The 19,571-nt window shown below is 39.9% G+C and overlaps 1 long non-coding RNA gene across 1 annotated transcript in view; it reads left to right on the top strand.

Moving 5' to 3' along the window:
• Window positions 1-309: 309 nt before the first annotated feature.
• Window positions 310-19,571, top strand: part of LOC135449453 (uncharacterized) — an 84,463-nt gene continuing 65,201 nt past the window's right edge. The window contains exon 1 of the long non-coding RNA XR_010440745.1: window positions 310-371. This is a non-coding gene — a long non-coding RNA (uncharacterized LOC135449453). The remainder of the gene's footprint in view (window positions 372-19,571) is intronic.

Genomic DNA, 19,571 nt, shown 5'->3' with positions numbered 1-19,571 from the left:
GGAAATATGAGAGCTAGGGTCTACTACTACTTGTTGATTCTCAGCAGAATTATTTACTGAGGTAAATTGATTCAAGGTGTGAGAGCTCAGCAGAATTATTTACTGAGGTAAATTGATTCAAGGTGTGAGGGCTCACAGGGATCTCTGCAGGGGTAATTTGCTGCCTGAGGAGTTGATCAGGTGTTGGTGATCATGAGATGTATTAAGGACAGCTGGAGGGAAGGGATGCGTGCTGAGGGAGTCCGTGGCACTGGAGGGTAGAAAAGGAGGACTTGGAGGAGCAGGTGCCAGTTTGTTCTACTGAGCACAAGTTTGGAGCTCTCCCTGCTGAAGCCACGGAGCAAAACCCTGTAGCTTCAGCTCTCTGATAGGTAAGAGCTGGATGTTTATGTTCTTCTTTCTGTCTCTTATCAAATCTAAAGAGGTTAATACTTTTCCTCATCTGCCAAGTGTTTCTGCTGTTTGAGAGGTTATTGAGGAGGACTTCTGATGTTGGATTTATTTTCTGTGGTGCAGAAAGTGATAAAAATACTGAAGGTGTTTCAGGTTCTCTGATCTTGATTTAGCCTGTGTTTTGTAATACTATATTTCACTTCTAAGAGTGCTGTTGTGCTTACATAAGAACTGAAGTAAATGTTTTAAAGAATAGTTATTTCTGAGCAGTTCAAAAGATTGTGCTTTTTCTGGTGTGTTGGGCTGTGTGTTCAGTGCTGGGGAAGTGAATGCTTGACTTAGAATTGCATTAAGTTTGTGATAATCTTTGGGCTTTCAGAAGTGCACTATGTTGGTTTTTCTGTATTTCAGCTAGCAGATTTTTAAATAATGTGTAGGTAAATGTTATGGTGCTGTTAAGGCATAAAGCATTTGACTGTAACTATTAACTAAATATTAAGCAGAAATTTTTGTTTTGCTTTTTGTCACCTAATTGTGAGTGGAAACCCTGAGTTTTGCTGACCAACCTTGTGGTGAGTTTGAGCAGACAAATCACTTCATGTCTTTACTTGCATGAACACTGCCTCAGAAAAACAAATTGTGATAACAGACCTGAAGCAAATGTTCTCCTAAAGAAGCAGGCTGGAAACAACTGCATGGTGTTTGAATGATTTGAGGGTTTGAGGTTTCATAGCTGACTTTGAATGTGGTTTTCTGTCAAGAGTTCTGTCAAACCTGCTTGATTTTGTAATTCCTTTGACTCTCGTTGTAAGTAGCCATTGTGACAATACCAAGTTGTTAGCCAGAACATGGAGAGTTTTCATGAAGAGTATGATTCCTCTCACAATTCTTCATTAATTGTCATAAGAACTCAATTGCAAATGAATAAACAGTGAAGAACTGCAATTGAAGCCTTTGGTGGGTGGGGAAGGAAGGACAACTCCACTGAAGTCAGCTGTGCTCAATAAGCCATGATTGCTTTCTGCAGGTCTGGTTTATGTCAGTTTGGGCCCTGCCAATACAAAATCAGGTGTTCCTATTTGGATTCTGATCTGTGTCAGCTGTGTTTCATTTGTGACACCTGTGGATGGTACTTTCAGCAGGTGGCTAAAGCAAAACCTGTCTGAAATGTTAAGTGGTACCAAGAGGAGGAAGTACAGCCACAAGCAGTGGCATTTTCCTGAAATCCCTGCCTCCCTGTGGAGGGACAGAACTGACTCTGGCAGAAGGGTGTTACTTCTATCTACAGGTTGCTACAAAAGGCTTTGTTGTTTGCTTAGTTCCATTTTAATTCTGTCATTAAATGCAGTAATGGTTTGGTTAAAGCTTAAATTTATTCACAACACTGGTTTCAGCAAGAACCAAACCTCTGAAAATGCAAACACAGGCAGGGATTTGCACTACTTTACCTACACTCTGAAGGTGGTGGTAGCCAAAGAGGATGGCTGTAAGTCACTCTGGGTGCATTGGGTGTAACTGTGCTGTCAGATTAGCTGGGGCTGTGTCAAGTGCTGTGAGACTTGCAGAAAATGAGGTACTTCAGGGGGTCTCAGCTTACTGGGTTTGTGCTACTGTGTTTGCACCTGGGAAGATCCAGTTGCCCTTGCTGGAGCAGCAGCTGCAGCTCCTCTCTGCAGAGATGTGGAGGTGAGCCTCCTGTAGAACTTCCTCAGGTGGGAAAGCGGGGACCAGTGGGACTCCAGAGATAATGACAGGTAATTACTGCAAAGTGGGCTGAGGGCACTGTGGGAACCAACAGAACTTTGGAGCTTTTTGTACAGAGGCTTCTTTCTGTGGGTGGGGGACGTGGGCACTAGAAATGTCAGATGTTGCTTATAGAGACCAGAGTTCAGAGAGGAAATGTGGTTTTCCTACTCACATACTGCTTAACTTGCCATCCTGGAACAGTTCTAAAAATCATTTGGCGCTCTTAATTTTTAGTTAGTAAAGCTGTTTAGATACCTTTTAAAGTACTTTTATTTTTTTCCCTGAAAAGTGTAAGATCTTAAGCTCTTCTAAGAAAATACATCCACTAGATCATTGCTCTGTGTGAGTTTAAAATGCAAAGGTTAGAATGTGGGTTTTATGTGATTCATAAATAGCCCACCTTGCTCATGCACGTTTTCCTCTCTAACTGCAGAGACTGACACATCTCCCCTCTGTGGGGACAATTGCACATTCTCATTTAATGGCTACACTGCCCTGCAATGTGAACTGTGCCTCCTGGTCCTGAGGGCTGCCTGCTTTGCTCTCAAGGGCCAAAGAATTTTCTGTGTAAGCACAAAGCATTTTAGATGCAGCTGCAATTTGAGAGCTGCTGTTTGGTCTGTATAGACATAATTTGTGTCTCTGAAATGTTAACAATTTTCCCAAGTTGGAGCACTGAGTTTTCTGTGGAAATCACCATGAAGGCTGGCATGACAGAACTTTTCAAGGCTGGGGAACAAAGCAGAGTAGCAAGGAAGGTTAGGAAAGGCACCAAGTGTCTGTCTTCAGCCACAGCTGTGCTTGGGAGGGGTGGTTGTGCTGTCAGCTCTGACCCCTTCCCCACCTGGCTCAGCTTTCCTTGGACACAGGATTTTGGTCACTTGGGAGAATTGTCCCTCTCTACCTCCACTCTCCAGCCCACTGTTAAAGCCACCAGTTTCTGCTCATGCAGAACTCAGTGCTGGGGCTAGGAGTGACAGTATCACCAAGGGGAAATTCTTAACAAAAGGTCTCCATTTAAAAAACAGACCTGGTGAGAAAAGGCTACCCAAGCACTCCCAAAAAAGGCAACAAGAAAAATCCTTCAGTGTTCAGCAAACTGGAACAGGACTCCTGGAAAATGATTATAAGCCATTTTTAAAGCTATAGTGTGCATTTGGGTAGTAACAAACTAGGTAGCTCCTGAAAGAGTAAAAAAGGATAGATGTGTCCTCCCTTTGTAATGGGAAAATAAATCCAGTTCATAGTGATTGGGTGAAGATGTTAATAGGCTTTAATTTGAATGTTCTAAATAACTAAGGTTTAGGCAGAGAGCCAGAAAATGAAATGGATTATCTGGAATTTTGCTTAAGTGCCATGATCATTCAAATAAATTGATATGACCGGGCTGATACCAGGGCATGACAAATATGTATGAGACAAGTTTTTCTCTATTTTTAATATCAGTGGAATTACCTGCTTCCGTTTTTCACATAATTAGGGAGACTTTTCTAGAATTTTAAGTATTCAAACCTTTCTCTCACCTGGCTCCAAAATCCTCTACACTGTCCCATTCATATTCTCTTCAGTGTCACAACATGTTGCTTAAGACCAGGTTGCAAGTAAAAAAGGCAGAATTAACAGGTGACAAAAACCTTCTGATTTTTATTTTCATTGCTTGTCCCTGGCAAGTCAGCTGTCCTTACTGAACCTCACTGACTAACTCACCAAACTTAGTGAAGAATTATTCCTCAGTGTGTTACACGATCCAATTAGCTCAGTCACTTGCATTTCTTGAGAAAATGATAGTCTGACTAATTCCTTTGTTTTTCTTGAGCTTTTTACAAGTAATTTAACATCTTGTAAAGATTAATGTCTCGGAAATGTCATTTTGTTCTGTTCTCCAATCTGATAACTTCTACTTTCATTTTGCAGCGAGAGCAAATTAGCAAATTTCAGTTAATGCAGCAATTTATCTTCCTGGGTACAGATTTGCCTTTGAGGATTTTCTTTTTAGGCTGAAGGATTTTAACAGTAGTAAATATTAGTGTTGAAGGAATCTAAATTCAATCATATTATTTCTCTGCCTGGAGTACTCCATTACACAAGTTGCAAGAGGTGATTGATTTAACTCTTCCATTAACTCTGAAATATTTCAGTGCACACTCCATTGGGTTTTTAAGCTGAATAGTCTCCATCAATTTGACAAGCTCCTCAATGCTCTTAACAGGTTTTCATGATGTGGGAATTTTATTTCTTATTTTCAGTTTTCTTTGTTTTCAGAGAAATCTAAAATGCTGACATGAATAAAACTCGTTCACCAACTGGCTTTAGGCATACAAGACATAAATCATTCAAATGTTATTCACTGTATTGAAATAATTGCGATGCCTATTTTGGTCCAGGCATTAATTTCAGGTGCCTTAAACGTTTTGTCATTCTTAATACATGAAATATTGTTTGAGGTTTTTAAAATCATATTTTCATGTATAAAATCTGACATTTGCCCCTTAAGACAACACCCTACTCATAGACATGTAGTCACACTTATATTATGGCTTTAATTAAAGGGACCTGAATAATTTCTAAACTCTCATTTGTTTTTCCTGTCCCTGTACATGGATGAAATCCTAAATAGAAGAAGCAGCAGATGTTGCCTAGGTAACTGCAGCACTCACAGCTCTGATTCTAAAGGATACTTGACCTTACTGTTGCTACTTAACTTTAGGAGTCAATGAGAACTATAAATGATAATGTTTCTGGTTTGGCTTGGGATGGATTTTTTTTTTTAACATCGCAGTTGGCCTGAGCTGTCTCTGTCCTTTCCTCTTCACCTGGACACCCATAAGCATCTAAATGTGTGACAGGAGTGCTAAAGTGACTGATGGGCTAAAGAAAGGTGTCTTCAAGTGTGCTGGTGGGCTGGAAGGCACAGAACTTGAACTTTCTGGTTGTCACAATGTGTGTATTTAATGTTGGTATGGTTTTGCTGGAGATTGGTAGTGAGAATTAAGCAGGTGCACTTCAAAAATATTACTACTAAACACAAAATTAATCTAATTAACTTTAGGAAATGGAATTATATTGATTGCATTTCCTCTTGGGATGGAGTTGCTCACATCCATATCAGTAACCCCTTTTTTGCCTCTTTCTGTCTGCAAATTAGCACTGTGTAAGAGCCCTCATTTTTCATCACGAGCACTATTTGCAATAAAGCTGGAGAAAAAGCCACAAAGTTTGTCATCTGTGTGAGGCACAGGGAGCTAGAATGCCAGGCAGCTGGCAGTGGCCAGGTAGTAAAAATCTAAAATGGAGCAAGTCTGAAACTTTCCAAATGAGGAGGAGCAATGCAGAGGGAAAGAGGGGGTTGCTTTGTTTCTCCTGCTCATGCCTTGCCATAATCTCCTGCATTAGTCTGTGGAAGAACTTGTAGGTGTCCCACCACTGGGATTCTGCCCCTGCTCCTCCTGCAGCTTTCTGCTGAGAGCCTTGGTCTGCCAGCTTTTGAGGTTTACAGCTCTGTACTACCCTGGAAAATTCCTCATTGGGCATTCGTTCTTCCCCTGAAATTTAACTCTCAAAACTGAGTTTCATCAGCTTGATATATTTCTGGTCTAGAGGCCAGGCAACAAGTCCAGTTGTTTTTTGTGTTCTCTTCCTCCTAAGTAATCTTATGTTCCCTAATGGATCTGGTGCAAGCGGCACTGCTTACAGTACACTAATAAAATGTAATATAAAATTAAATTATGTATAATAATTTAACTGGTTATGGAAAAAGTAATAATTTGGGGTGTGCCAGGAGAACTGCTGAAGTGAAAAATAAAACCTCCCAATGACATTTGGGGCCTAGCTGGCAGTTTTGCACAAGAGTAGTTTATGCAATGAATACTCCAGCATTAAACTCAATCACCACAGATTTTCAGCTGGGTCTTACTTGATTAGTTTTCTATTAATTTTTATTAAACAGAGTGGAATTTTGTTCTTATTAAAGTGAGTGATGAAATAAGATAGTTGCTTTTTGTTTCATGCCAGGAATAGCTTTACCCCATATCCTTAGGGACTTCTGCTGAAGATCCTGTGCAAATCAGGAGAAAGTGATGGGGTGGTGGAAAGGGAAGCAGCTGAAGGGCTGAGGCTGTAGAGTTGGGTAAAATGACGACTCCATGTCCCTGTCAGTGCTCAGAGCTCACTCCCTTGGATGTTTGTCTCACCAACATTCTGCTCTGCTATTTCCAGGCATTCTTAAACTTAGGACCCCTGCATGTAAGAGGAAGTGCTGCTTTGCTGCCAGTACCAAGCGCTTTCTTATAATCCTTGGGCTCCAGACATGTCCTACCAAGGGATTCTGCAGTGATATTCATCTCCCCTTCCTCTGAAGGGTGCTCTGTATAATTGTGTAAGATATTAACTTGACTCATGTCAAGCTTTCAATTAAGTAATTTCCTATCGTAGCTCTGGATTTTAGCCCTGTTGAGTAAGAGCAGCTCTGTCAGCCAAGTAATACCAATTTATAACATGGTGCTTCAATTTTCTTTTGGCCTGGAATTTCTACTCTGTCTTCCCCAGTTTATACCCAGTCTTTGCTGTATTGAACATTACTCACAATCCTGGGTTTATCAGTCTGAAACTCACCTTTAAATCCATTGCTCCAATGCCAGGGAAAGGGTGGGAAGTTAGCCCCAGCCAAAAAACTGTAAATTATGAGTTACTACTACTCTATGCAAATTTTATGCTATTCAGATAGCAAATGCAACAATTTGCATTTGTAAGATGAAGCACTGGAGTTCTGTTTGGGTGTTTTTTCCTTAGCCCTGTAATGACTCGTGCCTTTGTCATGCCAATAAAATTATTGCTGTTTACTTTACTCTGCAAGACCCACAAGCTGGAAAAGTAACACTGCAAACACAGCTCTGACTCAGCCTGGGCTTTGTGGCCATTTCCAGCAGGCTGGTAGGTTTGTACATTTCTTGCTGAGCTTTGTTTCCAACTTCTCTGAGAAAGAAAGGAATGGGGGGGGGGGGAAATAGACTAAAAATATCCTTTCAAAGCCCTTTTACCTCAGAGTAATTTGATCCACCACATTGCCCCACTTGAATGGGGCATGCTGCTCCTGTGCTGCCAATGCCCTGTCAAGAGACTGTGGGGATGTGACGTTGTTGGCACCAAGATGTGACACTCAGCATGCAGAAATTTCAACATTTTGCCACTTTGTCAATGTTTTCCATTCTTAACCTTAACAGAAATTTCCACCACCTCTGCTTCATCTTTGTGTAGGAGATAATAGCACAAAGAGCCAACTTGCATAATTACCATTAAATGTGAATACTCATTTATTTTGTTCTTTCAGCTTGTTCTGAAGCAGTTATTAGAGGGGCTCTGTGACTCAACAAATAAGTCATAAAATCATAACCCAAAAACTTCCATTTCTGTATGCACCTAAAAAAAGTAAAAATGAAAATAACTTGTTGTGTTACCTATTTTTAATAATTTAAAAGTATCAATTGCACTAAGATGTTATAAAGCATTTGTCATATTGCTGTTCCAGACTCCCTTTTTTTCAGCTCCCTCCTACACATCTCATTATTTTAAGTCTGAAATCCTGGCAGTGAGAGTTAACTCTTTGGTACAGCTCGATCACTTCAAGGACAAACAGACCACATCCATGAAAATGGGAAAATGAGTGCAAAATAATTAGGTAGAAGCATACTATCAAAGATGAGTAAAGTAATAGGGCCAAAACTTGTGTGAGTAATCACTCTGAGATAATAGGAAGCTACTACAGAATTTTTTCTGCTGTAGACAAGTCCAGAGCCAGCTGGCTCTGTCTGGTAGAATTGTAATGTAAATAGGTATGAACCAGAATACTAATAGTAAAGGGGAAAAAGCTTTCTGGTGTAGTGGTCAAACCTCTAACTCTGATTTCCCTGAGAAATTAAAGGGAATGGTGTCCTTCTCTGTGCTGCTTGAGCTCAGGGCAGTAATGTCTCTGTTGTGGGGAAAATGGACCCTTTTTCCCAAGCACATGACACAGATATTAGGGCTGAGCTTTTGTGAAGTTTTCTAGTTACAGAGACTATTTTTAAAAATCACATGATGAATGGAAAAGTTAAACATGAGAAAGAAAACATTCATTCAATGGAGCTCCATGTACAACAGGCAGTATTGGATGTCTCAGTATTCCATCTGAGAAGAGAGGGTCTGCTCATGTTCTCCTGCCTGCCTTCAGCAAATTTCTGGAGCTCCAGTGAGGTGGAAATGGTCATAGAATTGCCATTTGGGATCAGTCTTACTGTTTCACCTCTGTGCCAGCCCTATTTTTCACATTATGGCATTGTCTTTGCCTTCTCAGTTGCTGGGTTCTGTCATCTGTTCTTCTACTTCTCTCCTCCTGTTCTCCTCCCTTTGTCTCTTGGTGAGGCTTGTCTCCCACCCAGAATATTCTGTGATTCTATGAAACAAGCTGCTTTTTTTTTTGCCATTGCTAACTCTCCCTTGTTGCATTTTGGTATTTCTGAGTGAGACACTATTTACCTGGACAGTTAGTTTTATGTTTCCTTGGAAACAATAGCTGAAAGTACAGAATAATGTGACAAATGTACTAGTTTCACTTTTTCAGTATTTATATTTGAAGAAAGCCTGGAAATAAACCTTTTCAGGAGGCAGTGAAATTAAAATGATTTCTGCTCTCATCTCCTGATTTTGGTTGGCTGTATTAAGAACGCAATTACAGAACCTTTCCAAGAGAACCTACTCAGAATGAGTGCTAAAACCTGAAAGTTTAAGCCTTGCCTTAAATCTTTCTGCCTTTGTCCTCTGTGACCAATATAACAAGAGATCAAAGGTCTCAGAAGTTGTTCATGAAAAAATGTAGAGAAGGTTGTGACTGCTGTTATAGGTTGCCTACAATGAACTTCTCTTTTAAGAACAATGAAAGTATATTTTTCTACCTGAGTTGTGGTGGTGTGAGGTTTTTGTGGTGAATTTTGGTTTAGCATTTTTATTGTTGGCTTTCTCTTCCATCAGTCATTCAGGAACAGAGTGTGATGCCGTCTGTATTCCACGGGGTGCAGCAAACTGGACCTGCTGTCAGTGGGCAGGTGTCTGTAGTTTATAGTCTAAGGTGAGATGTCAGTCCTTCTGAGGTCTCTGGGCAGTGAATAAATGTGTGCCCTGCTATGGATGGCAGCAGTAAAGTCACCTCTGAGTCTCTTCTTACCTCCTTCACAGTGGAACCTGTGGCTGCTGGAGAGCAGGCTCTCAATGCTGTAAGGAAAAACATATGAATACAGAAAATTGTAATCTATTGCCCACTGAAATAATATTCAAAGCTACTGTGATGTTATCATGCTTTTTAGAGCTGTTTTGATATAGGTATCACTTTTGTCTTTAACTCTGCATTTTCTAAACAATTTGTCCAGAAATATTATGTCACATTTGCTTCAGGTAGCCTAGTGTCAGATTACCACAGTCACCTGGAAAGTGTCAGGATGTACCCTCTGATTAGTTAAACTTGATGGCTCAGAATGTTTTAGCAAATGAAGTTTTTCCTTTGGAAGAAAATGGGAAATACACTCAAGGTTTTCATTATCTGTGATATCAGATCAAAGCTTAATGCTCAAGCTTTGGGAGGTGGAAAAAGGTCACGCTATGCTTGTCATCATCTTGACAAATATTCTTTGCCAAACACTTCCCAGCCTCTTCTCTGGAGGTATGAAGACAAACACAGAATATTTCTGTTGCTGAAAATGAAATGAAATACAATAGATTTGCACACAGCTGAGCTGAACAAATGGTTTCGCAATTATATCCCTTCCAACAATGGAGGAGAGAGTGCTTTGAAAACGTATTGGGAAAATGAGTCTAATCTGTATAAAGAATTTGAAGAAAAGAAAAATAAGGGGGATTATGACCTACAGAGCATTTTTTTCTGGGACTTGATTTACTGATGAACAGAAATCTTAGTTCCATGTCAGGGTGTATTTTATACCTTTGAAACACTAATTATGTATTTATCCTAGGCAGACTTTTACAGTCAGTTTTAGAATTATTTTGTGGGCTTTTCTTATTTTGTGGGTCAATGTGTGTGTTTTCATGTGGTGGTTTTATTTTGCTTCACTTTGTTTTTTATTTAACAAAAAACCAGTCTGCAACTGTGCTTCCCAATATAAATGAAAAGATTTTGTGGGGCTGGATGTGGCCTTTGCTTTTCCCCTGCTTGAGGACAAAAGCTGCCCATGTATATAAGGCTTTGCAACTTGCATAAGGCTTTTTATATATTCATTTATATAAAATGAATATATAAAAAGTAATAGCAGATGTTCCTCAAGAAGTTTTTTTTAAGGAAAGCTTTGGGTTTGAACACTAGAGCATCTAAAAATAGATGTCATCACTAGTAATACTGTTTAAAAAACAAACAAAACAATTAATTTGAATTTATTATATCATAATTATTATATATTATAATTTAAGAATATTATCAACTTTTAAACACTTTCTAAGTAATTGTTCTGTGGCAAGGCAAGAGTATGACAAACTGTAAAATGGTTGACTTTAAACTTCCATAAAATCTTCAAAAAAACCTCAAAAAATATTACAAAACTAAAAAATAGAATGAGAAGCTTTAACTTCATAATCAACATTTTCAGTCATACAGTCCTGGAAAAATCTGACATGAAGTATTTCACCCTGATTTATAATAAGCCTTTCATTTGTTCAAGTGAAAAATCATAAATGATGATGGATTATCAGTTCATGGACCAGAAGAAGGAAGGTTCTTGGGGATTAATTAGTAGTTAAAGTTAACCTGTGTTGCCTAAATAAGATTCACTTAGAATAAGTTATTTTCTGCTCTATTGGGATTCTCTCTGAGGAGATGGGATTGTAATAGCAAATATCACTTGCTGTCATGCCTGGCTGTCTGGTCAGGCTATGCACTATTCTACACAACTCACTGGAAAATTATTCTTCCTTTTCTGGTTCAAGTTTTCTACTGAGTCTCAGGGTGAAATTAATTGATAAACTCTGTTACACAGGGCTGTTACTGAGTGAGTTTTTTTATTAAGTCAGATTCAGCTGAGGTATTTGGAACACCATTTGTTCACGCTTTTGATTGTGAAGAAATTGACTTTTTGTACTGGTAGACTTGGAGGATTTCAACATGGATATATATCTTTGGTATTTTAATGATACATAAATCATGCATATGTAAAAACAACAGCAGCAATAAAACCTAAACAACCCAATGCGAAAGCAAACAGCAAGATAGTAACTCTGAAGGCTTCAGCTGAGTTTGTGCGCCTTAGTAAGGTAAACCTGAGCAAGTCTAGTTTGTTAAAAGCAAGAGAAGCAAGCTTCAGAGTTAGCTCTTGCAAATCTGGTCTTTCAAATTATTCCTTTAGTTCAAAAAGTAGCTTGTTGCTTTGCTTTCTCTTTTGCTTCCTTGATTTGTATTCCAGCTTTAGTGTGTTCTGCATGAGAACGATCTGGCCTTTTCCTCCTACTCATTTTTGTGCACGTGTGTGAAGAGCAGTTAACCCTGATAAGTTGCAAAACTTCCCTCCTTTAAAGGTGGACAGTAACTTCCTGTTGATGGCATTCCTCTGAAATAGGAAGCACCAAACAGAATAAATTATGTACCAGGTAGGCAGAGCAAAACTCATGTCCTTGGATGACTTTTCCCTGCCTTGTCTGATAAGTGTTATTTCTGAGGAAAGGCTAATGCAGGCAAGCAGGTCTTGCTCACAGATGTGAAACTGGTTGGATTATTCCAGTCCCTCCACCAGGAGCTGTAGAATAGCAGGTTGATTGCAGGAAGAATTTTTTACCATTCTCATTCAAGCTTTAAAATTGGCATAGAAAATACTTTAATCACCACTTCCATTCTCTAGCTCTTGTGCGTGTGTAGGGTTTTAAATTTTCATTCTCTATTTTATTTTGTGTCTTTCTCAGCAAAGACAGCAGAACAATGTTTGGGGTTTCAGAATTTAGGCACAAAGGATTCTTTGTCTGTATTTAGTACTATAGGCCATAACCTGTTTACAGTTCCACAGCTGTAACACTGAGAGGCCAGCAGTTCACTTCAGATAACAAAACAGTCTTCACAAAGGAAAAATCTGTGGAAGCTCTAGCAAAAATAATTGCTAGATTGCTGTTTAAATTGGTTCTCAAAGATTCCTAGTCTGAACAAATTTACCAAGCAGTCACAGATGCTGTGAATAAACACATCAGTGGACTCTCAGTGGCAGCTCAGCAGAGGTGGGCTCACATAGATGTGGAGTGAGGTGAGATTAATGTGAACTCTGGATCAGCTGAGATTTAGCTTCTGTACGCAATCAAGTTTTATAGCCACTATTTGCAGTTTTACAGCCTGTATGTTTATGAGCTGAAGAACTGCCAGGAGTTGAACATCTCACCTTGGCTTCCCTTTGTGCTTCCCTGGCTCCCCATTTCCACCCAGTTGGATTCATTTCCCATGACTATTATACCTCTCAGCCACATCTAGCCCTTAGCAAACTCCAGTCTTGCACGTGTCATTTTTCATTGTATTTGCTGCTCTGAGTTCCTTTCCTTCCATCCTATTCCTCCCAAATGCTTGTACTGGGAGCACTTAAATATTACCTGCTGTCCTGTCTGTGATGCCTTGCACAATGGAGTTCTGTTTGTGGTTGATGCCATGCCTTTCTTGGAGTAGAACTGAAAAGTAGCAGTAAGAGGCAGCAAAAATGTAGTTGGGCTTGAATAGAAGTTTACGTTTAAAGAGAACTACAGAGATAATGTAATTAAGTGGATGTCAGAGGGGAAAAATGAGAAAACGTCTATCTTCACTGTGCTGACCCCAATCATGCCCCTTCCCTTTAAACAAAATACACCAGACTCTTCCAAAATACTTTCACTTGTCTCTTAGTTCTAAGTTTTTAAACTACTTTTCATAGCTATACTTTATCAGATAAATGTTCTGAGTTTTTTAGTTTTCTAATGTTTTTGTTACTTTTCTGAGAATGTATTTTATATGGTAGAGTTCAAATGCTTCTGTTGAGTCTGCAAAAATAAAGTATCTCTTGCTGCTTTTCCATTTTGAACTTTGGCCTGTCATAACTGCAGATTATTTCTACTTTTGTTGCTGGGAGGTTTGCTTGTTTTCCTACCCCAACTGCACAGTGCTTCACACTTCTCCAAGGCTGCAACTCTAAAATGTGCAGGTTCAACCTGGAGAAAATCTTACAAGAGCAAGAGCAGCCTCAGGTGTGAACAAAACAAATGGGCACACAAAATCAGAGATGCTCAAGCATTTTTGTACACTTTGCTTGTGTTTCTTTCTGCTTTAAGCAGCAGTAGCCCCAGTTACTCAGGGCATTGTTTGCTGAGTGAGTGTTGGTCTGTTCCAGTCACACTGATCTCAAATTTTTGTAATTCACTGCTTTGGAGGGAAGCAAAGGCAAGATACTTGATTAGTCTGAGTGTTCCTCTGTTTCTTTTTTATTTATCCCTGTCTGTGAAGCGGAGCTGCAAAGGGAAGCACAACAATAGGCAAGGGAGATTGCCAGCTGGCTTTCACCAGTGCCCCAGACAGATCCAGCCTGGCCTTGAAGCCTGAAATAACCTGTCTGCCTATGCCACTAGACTGGAACGTGAATGTTTTACTCAAAGTAGGTCAAGACCTCAGTGAGGACACGAAAGCAGCTCTGCTGGCTCTGTAAATCTATTAAGTAGGCTTATATTTCTGCTTAAATAATTTTGAAATTCTAAATTATTCATGGATATTCTGGATATTTGTTGATGAAATTTTGCCTTCCTCTTCCTGCTGTTTCTGACATCAGTTATGGAACCCCAGATGAGTGTCTGGACCCTTTCCTGGGAGCAGACACAGGAGCTGCAGACAAGTTGTGACAGAGCTAATGACTCCTCACACAGGTGACTTTCCCCAAGGGCCATTTCAATATGCTCTGTTTGACTCTGTGGTAACAAGTCAGGGTTTCCAGCCTAGACAGATGAACCCCAAATTTTTTCTACTCTTTTCTGTCCACCTGCATTTTCAGGGCTCAGATTCATTTACTGTGGAACCTTTGTTTGCTTGGTCCATCCATCCCCTGGTTTTGTCTGGGGATTCTGCCATGAATTGTTGTGGTACAGAAGGTGTGCTGTTCTTTCCTCCTTGGCTGAAAAAGTCCCCATCACTGACCATGGTGCATTTTAGGACAGAATTAGGCTGTGATAGAATGGGAATCATGCACTGGGAGATGTGAAAACACATCCATTGAATTAAAAAGAAAATAAATTTTAAAAGTGTATCTCCTTTATCATGCTTAACTAGATCCAATGCTGAATAAACCTTCTTGGTAATTATTCTGGAGCAGTCATTTTGGTATAAATCAGAGCTGCTATTCTGGGGTAACTATTCTGATAAGGTTCCAAGGGTAGACAAGTGTTAATAAATACAAGTCTGTCGTTTTGTTCACACAAGTTATACTTCCACAATCAGTGTTCTGTTTGCCTTCTTGGCTGCTTTGTTCCATGTCATTATTGGTGTCATCCAAAAAGGCTTTTTCTACTTAATTTGCTGAGGTCTTTTGCAGACCTGTTGTGTAAATGCTATGAAAACTTTCTTCAGTTTTTGGAAGGGAAAAGATTTAAATGCTAATAGTGATACTAAAAGCAAAGGAAAAAGCAAAAAACCCAAACGAGTTCAGAGACATCTTCATTCCTGTTAGAATCCAGATATTCTGTCAAAAATAAAATACCATCTAGAATTTAACTTCCATGTAGCAAAATGATACTACAAGTGTTTTCTACAGCTTAAGTGATCACATAATGACAACAGATGGTTGAGATGGTTTTTAAAAGCTCTTTTGAAACAAAAAGTAACTTTAATTCTGTGACTAATTCTTTCAGTATCATGTGTAATATTTCAAATTGCTGAGAATGGATAATTTTTCTGTTTTCCCCAGTTTTTCCTTAATTGGTCTTTCCTTACATGTGTGTATTTTCCCCTTTTGAATTGTCTCCTAGAATGTAACTTTCAAACTGCAGTATTTCTACATCAAGTGTGGTGTGGCTGTGGTGCAGAAAATGAAGCATTTATAACGTGACTTTAAACAGGTGGCACAGGAAGAATTGATCTGAGTATATACATATTTTGGGTAATGATCCTTATTTTTTATATATTTGCCTGTGTTTGTCAGTATTTCCCACAAAAAAAGAAGGAAGCAGGGGGGAACCCTGAAATTTCTGCTTTGTTAGCTTTGCCTGCTTTTCAAGAAGGAGAGAAAGTAATTTGAAAACTAGCAGTTCTTGTAGATTAACACTTCCTTCCTTCTGAGAAGAGCTGAGCCAAAGAGCCTCAGCTGAGCTTCAGAATCAGGCTGTGAGCAGAAGCATGGAGTGAAAATTTACTCTTCTTAAATAAAATCTTTCAGATGCTTTCCAAACTGTGAATGTGTTGCAGGAGTTGTCAGTCTCAATATGACCATGTTTCTTTTTAAACACAATCACATAAAAGTTTTACTGATCTTGGACAACATTTGGGTTTTTTTTTTAACTGAGTTTAAAGGAAGAAAAATCACAGCAATCAGGACAAAAGAAAAAGCTCCAGTATCTTTGTTAATGAAGATAAATGCATGGATTTGCTAAAATAGGGGAGGTTGGCAAAGCTGAATTCCAATCAAGACAGTAATCATGGCATATAGAGGGCTCTTTTACAGGAAGCTGATTAGTCAATCAAAATGCAAGTAATTTGCAATCTGCATAATATTTTGAAGTATTCGGTTTATGGATACTTCTAGCAAAGTTCCCCTGAAACATTCACTGTTTGCATTTGAAAGCTGTGGTTTGTAAAAGGATTAGTGAACCAGAGCAGTGTGACGTGGTTAGTCTGGTAGAGGGCAAGTGTTTCTGTGAGCCTTTGTGCAGCCCTTCTGTGGGCAGAAATGCTGAGCTCACAGGCTTGTGCCTGTTCTTTCACATGGAATTGTGTTCACTGTGCTTGGAGTCCTTGGCTCACAGCACTCCTGTGAGACCTCAGCAGACCCAGCTGGGAAATCTCTGCAGGTCCCGTGAGTGTGTCCATGGGATTAAATTCATTTATTTTCCAATCTTATCACCACCCCCAGGTCTGTTGTGGGGTGAAGAAGAAGGAATCGAAGGCAGTCACTCAAAATAGATTTTAATCAATCTATGTGTCCAGAGCAGGTGTGAAAAACACATTTTATAACATGTGGGACAATTTATGTTGTTGCATTTGCAAGAAAAGGCAACTAAAATCTGTGGTGGTTATGCTGGAGGAACAGGCTGCTCTGTTTTACAATAATCTGGTAGCGAAGGTGACTACCTGACAAGTGGGAGATTTGAAATCGTGTTCTTCCACTGCCTGGGAGGATGCCCTACCTTCCTGTTAGACCTGTCCTATCTTGTACAAAAAAATTAAATATGCAGTCAGATGGAAGAAGTAAAGAGTAGTTTTCCAGCCTGGCGGCAAGGATGTGCTCTTCAGCTAGGACACAGCTTTTATTCTCTGCTCCAGTAATTTTATTACTTATTTCATTCTTTCTCTGCAGATCTTGGCTTGCGTACAGGAGAAACATTTCTCATTAAACTATATTGTGTATGTTTGGAGAAGGTAAGGAAGCATAAAGGCAAAGCATTAATACTGAAAGGATACTCTGCCAGGACACCCCACTGCATTCCTGCACTCAGGGCTTGCTAGGATAAGCAAGGTGTGGGACAAAATCCAGCCAAATGCAGGAAGGAACTGAGCTTGTACTGCTATCAATAGCGATAGAGGTGCAAGCTCGTGACTCCCTCACTCAATGGACTTCCCTGCACCTGGGGATAGCACTGTTCCTGGTGTCCTCTTTGGAAAAAGCAGCCCCAGGTGTTTGGGGCTTGCCCCTGGCAGTGATCAGTGCAGGATTATGGTGAGCAAGGGCTGCCTGCTCAAAATTGACCACTGCCTATTTCAATTACTTAAATTCATCTGCTCCACAGACAAATATTTTGATCATACAATTATAACAGTGCCAGTATAACCCCTTGTAGTTTGTCCCTGCTTGCTTTATCTCACTGCCTTAGGTGCCCTTTGCCCCACTCCTGCAAGGGTAGTGAGTGTGTGCAATGGGCACGTCCCTGCTGCTGCAGGGGTTTCTCCCTGTGCCTGATTCAGGGCTGTCAGCAAAGCCCATTTGTTTGTCTCTTATTCTGGGAACCTGCTTTGTGCAGCTCTGCAGAGCCTTGTGGCAGGAGATGAAGTTAAGCAAGCAACACAGACTGGATCAAGGCCGTTATTTACCTGTTTAGGCTTTACGCTGATTTTTTTTTTTAATATTTAAACTGGAGTTAAACATTTTTATCATGTCAGTAGTTGTAATACACTAGACAAGTTATCTCATGTGCATTTTGTGGTTTGAAGCACGTAAGCTGGGAGTTAATAAAGGATGTAAGTAGCCAGTTTAACAGGATGGACACCAAACAAGCCAGCCAGCCTCTGAGGAGCACCGGCTACTCTTGAATGCTCTCCCAAATCCTGTGTGTAGGCATCAAATGCTCTCCTTTATATCAGCTGTGTTACTCACTAGGCAATAATTGAAATGATGCATAAGTGCATATGTATATAAACCAGAAGCAAAGCATGAAAAATAGAAAATCCTTCTTCAAAAATACCTCTAACGTGAGCTAACTTCAGTCTTTTCAGAAGTGCCAGCTTTTCTTTATTCCATCCCATTGTACAGATCACTGCTTGAAGGCTTTTGAGAAGTGATTCTGGTGGTCCATTCATGATGTTGTCTTCTCTCTCACTAACAATCAGTTCCCATAATGCTGGGAATCACTCCCAGTAAAGTACCTCAACCCCTTGCCTACTTCTGCTGCAAAGAGAATGTGATCAGATACCCCTGTGCTGTGGGCAATATCAATAATTTCCTTGCTCTGCATATTATTTATTTGTGTTAGTATGGTGGAGAGAGGCACTAAAAGGAGCCAGAGTTTGAGGAAACTTATGTAATCCCACTAATGAATGCTGGCATCACGAGTCAAACCCTGTGGGATCTCAGCACCTCAGGACTGAGGTGCCGAGTCACCGAGACCACCCTTGGGGGGCTCGGGAGTCCTGGAATGTTGCCAGAAGTGTCTGGTGGCTGGACTTTGATCCTACACGGGAGACGACACCTGTATGAGGATAGGAGGACTTCACCGGGGTGAATGGTGAAGGGATTAGTTAATTAGAGGGTGAAACACAGGGTTTAGGATTTATGTACAGGGGGGTTTAGAGAAGTAAGATGGAGGAATTGGGGCGTGTCCTGTCCTTCTTCTTCTTCTTCTTCTCCTCCATCTTCTTTTGTGATGGTGGCGCTTTGGGATTGGTCATTACTGAAAGTGCACCGGACAATAAAAATAAAAAGGACTGGGGAGAAATGATAAATATTGTACACGTAACCATGGGTATAAAGATAGGTGACTGTCCGGAGGGCTACACAGTGTGCTCATGGCTGGCTGCTGAGCAGACCTCTGTCGGGCCGAGAGAAAATCTTTTAGATAAACATTTAATAAACATAAAGACCGAAAGAAGAACTGAAGCCTCTTCTCGTCCTTTGATACGCGGGCTGCCCCAAGGCCACTCCGGGCCTTTCCAGGCCCTTCAAACAGCCGAAAACCGGACAAAACCCCACAATTTCCTGAGTCACCTGGGAATTTTGCCATTGAGTTCTGTCAGGCTGGGATTTCTGTCAATTCTGGAAATCAGAGAAAATTTATTTGAGGCTTTGTTTTAACAAAGGACCTCTATTACAAAAAGCAAACCCTATTTTAAATTCTTCTTGTGAAGATTGGCAATTGTTATTCTAAATATAACTAATTGCTTAAACAGAAAACTCAGTCTAATGAGCAGATAAATGAGCATGAACAGAACAGTTTATTTGGACAGTGCCATCTAGTTGTTGCAAAATGTAGCATGCTTTTCTTTAAAATTGAATTACTATTGCAAATCACAGCTCTATAAAAAAAACTTCAGTGTAATTTAAGGCTGTTCTTATCCATTATCCAAGTGCTTATTTCTCTGAAAAAAGACTGCTAATGCAAAGTAATGACTGTCTTAATTAATGGAATTTGTGGACCTGGCTGTAATGTGATTTTCCTGTGGTACTCTGTATTGGAAAGACTTTATTTACAATGTAAAAGGTAATCCATGCAAAGATCTAATGGCTTCCTGTTTCTTTCAGAGCATCTCTCCACTTCTTTCTGAATCTCCCCAGTAATCTCTCCTCAGCACTGCTGTCAGTGATAAAAATTGACCAAACCTAACTCATGTGGATATTCTTAATCTGTGTCCAGACCAGTCAAGGTCAATGACAAATTTAGATTTTTTCGGTTACACAGTAAGAGACCAGATATCAAGGACTTCTAAGGAGTTTTTAAAAAACTTCATTGGTGTTTCATGCTTCTTTGACACTTGTCTTGTTATATCTTAT

This window comes from Zonotrichia leucophrys, chromosome 6 (assembly GCF_028769735.1).
Source record: "Zonotrichia leucophrys gambelii isolate GWCS_2022_RI chromosome 6, RI_Zleu_2.0, whole genome shotgun sequence".
Lineage (NCBI taxonomy): Eukaryota > Metazoa > Chordata > Aves > Passeriformes > Passerellidae > Zonotrichia > Zonotrichia leucophrys.
This window is presented reverse-complemented; position numbering and strand designations above follow the sequence as displayed.